The sequence below is a fragment of the Lycium ferocissimum genome, chromosome 7 (assembly GCF_029784015.1).
Source record: "Lycium ferocissimum isolate CSIRO_LF1 chromosome 7, AGI_CSIRO_Lferr_CH_V1, whole genome shotgun sequence".
Lineage (NCBI taxonomy): Eukaryota > Viridiplantae > Streptophyta > Magnoliopsida > Solanales > Solanaceae > Lycium > Lycium ferocissimum.
In genome coordinates, this window is record NC_081348.1 from 49680388 (window position 1) to 49683535 (window position 3148).

Sequence of the window (3148 nt, forward strand, 5' to 3'; positions counted from 1 at the left end):
CGTGTTGGTGAAAATTAATGCTTTTAATTAAACCTCATATTTATCTTAAAAAATTCATTGAATATGTATAAATTCTTAATTCAGAAACCAATAACTTAAACACATTAGAATTAGAACCACATTGAGCGATCTAATTTAACATTTACATGGACTACACTTGGTATGTTGTTGTTGTTGTTGTAGATTTGATTTATGCATTATTATAGAAATCTAACAAAATACTAGTGTCGGTATCGTTTTTGCACAACCATAAAAGTATTTGTCTTAGCTACTACAGTATCATTTATGTGTTCTTAAGCATCTCAATTAAAATTTCATTATTTGGAGAAGTAAGGGCAGATTTTAAAGACAATCGTCGAATATTTTAAAACGAAGTCAAGTTTGCTAAAATGACTAATATTTGAAACCAGATTACTATATCACAATCTGCAAAGTTTAACACAAATCTATGCAGCAGCACAGAGCACGAAAGCACATCACAGTCTCATAGATGGGTCGACCTAGGGGCGGAGGTAGCGCTTCGGGGGTGGGTTCAGCCGAACGCAGTAGCTTTGATCCGAACCATATATTTGTATTAAACGTTTTGTCCGATATGTACAAATTATTAATTTAGAACCCATTAACTTTAAAAAATTAAAACCCCAAACCGACGAGCTTCAAATCTTGGCTCTGCCTCTGTCGACCTAGGACGAGTATTTTAAGGGTTTTTCAGTCTTTTTTTATAGAGAATTTTAAGTTGAGATGCAAAATTAGAGACATTTTCACTTAATTACCTAACGTGGCAAGAGTTTAAGGCATTGCAACTTCTTGTTTTTTTAGGCTCTAATTTTCTCTATCAATTTGAATTTCTATTTTTTCTTTCTTTAATCCAATTAACAATCATCCTAGATCTGAAAGGCCAACCAACCTTTTGCATCAATTGCCACGAGGTAGCACATTAGAGGGACTCCTTTATTAACACTTGATATTGAACGTGCCTTGTTGATTTTTCATGGGAAAGGTGTATTTTGTACTTGGGACAGCATAGACGCAACATTCATGTATGCATGTGCTACGTTCTCGTATCTAAGAGGATACATCTTGATATATACTCTATTGTCTTAAAATTTGCAAAGTGTTTCAAGAGCTTTCTGTTTCTTTTAGAAAATAAATTAATACTCCTTAAACCAAAAAAAAAAAATTATTAAAAAAATTCTCCACCTATACCATTTATGTTACACCATTAGATTGGAAACGAAATTCTAAGACTTATATTTGTTTATGTATTATGGAGCATAATAACATGATTCAGTGTAAATGCTAAGAAAGTTGTAAGAAATGTGGTAAACAAAGTTATTGGAAGACTGAAAACAATAAGGAATATTTGTATACAATAACTGGATCGACTTGACCTTGACTGAATTGTAGTGCATTAACGGATGTGCTATATCCTATTTATACCAGAAATCTGTGGTTAACAGGAAATTCACTATCCAGCCGACGAGAAGCAGGTCGAAGATGACTAATACACATTAGGCTGGCAAGCTTCTAATCCGCTAGGTCTGTTGGGCCAAAGCGCACAGTACGTGCCATAAGCTTGGGTCGTGACACCATGAAACTCAAGCTTTGATGTTAACAATATCAAGGTAGAACATGCTATAGTGAAGGGCACAATCTGATCTACAATCTTAAGATTAATGAATGAATTACTACATCCAGATCGTGTACAATTCAACAAAGGTATTGTACTCACAAGAGATTGCCAAATCAAACTCACTAAATTCCCCCATCCCAGCGCAAGCAAGGTTGCACAGAAAGCAAATTCACCCTTTTTTACAGGAGGGAGGGGTAGAGAAAAAAACAACACATACAACTGACCTCTTTTACTAGAACCTCGACGAATCAGCAACGGAAAGTAAATTCCACTATTACATAAATTACAACAATGATTATGACAAGAATTGAAACCAATGCCAATACATTATTCAGGAGATAGCAAGCAAGCCCGTCTCTTTTAACTCTGCCACGGACACATCTCTAGAAGAACATTCCATCTCCTTTAAGAAGGTGCACTGTATTTACAAGCAAGGGCGACACTTTGGATCGGAGATCAGGATCTTCCACGAGTACCTAAAAACTAATCAGCAGCCTGTTTTGAAACAGGTTCTGTAGACTTGGTATCAGTTCCGTTTAATTTGGATTTCTCCTTCAAAGGCTTTTGTGCACTAGGTGTCCTTTTAACAGTTCTACCGGCTTGTCTGGTTGTTTGAGGTGCAAGCCCTGGCAAAACAGATGCCACGAAATTAGTACCTGCAGTGCACTAGTGGCTACTAAATGTGCATTGTCACTGCACTAAGATATTTGCCTGAAAACATGTTTAGGACAAATATCTGTTCACGCCCATTCTTAATGTCCTTTCAATTACAGAGAGAGAAGACGGTAAACAATTTTCCCTCAGCATAACGACAGCAACTACGTTCAGTCCCAAAACAAGTTAGGGGTCGGCTATTCGAATCCTTACTTCTTCATTTCATCATTCTAAATAAAATAAAAGCGAAAAGTAAGTTAAATATATATAAATAATTTTCCTTCAGCATAGCACTCTAAAATTGATTACCTGTGTGAGGGCTTTGTAAAGAAATATACAAATGTGCGGTAAACAAGTCACCATGCTATGTTTCCTTATTGATAGTGAGCAATTTGAGATATTTGAAATGAGGAGAACAAGAAACACACAAACGGAATCAAACACAGAGATACTGTCTATGGATATTCATAGTGAAACAGTAATTTCAATTACTTCTACCATCCCAATTTGTGTGGCACGCTTTCCTCTTAGTCATTCTCATAAGAGACAATTGAAATGAGGAAAACAAGAAATGCACAAACGGAATCAAACACACAGAAATTGTCTATGGATATTCACAGAGAAGACAGTAATTTCAATTACTTCCACCGTCCCAATTTGTGTGACACTTTTTCTTCTTAGTCATTCCCATAAAGAATGACACCTTTCTATATTTAGAAACGATTTAACTTCAAAATACCCGTTTTACCCTTAATGAGATGATTTATAGCCACTCAAATATCTATGACTTATTTTAGAACACAAGTTTCAAAAGTCTTCCTTCATTTCTTACGCTTATGCTCCGCGCCTAGTAAAACACCA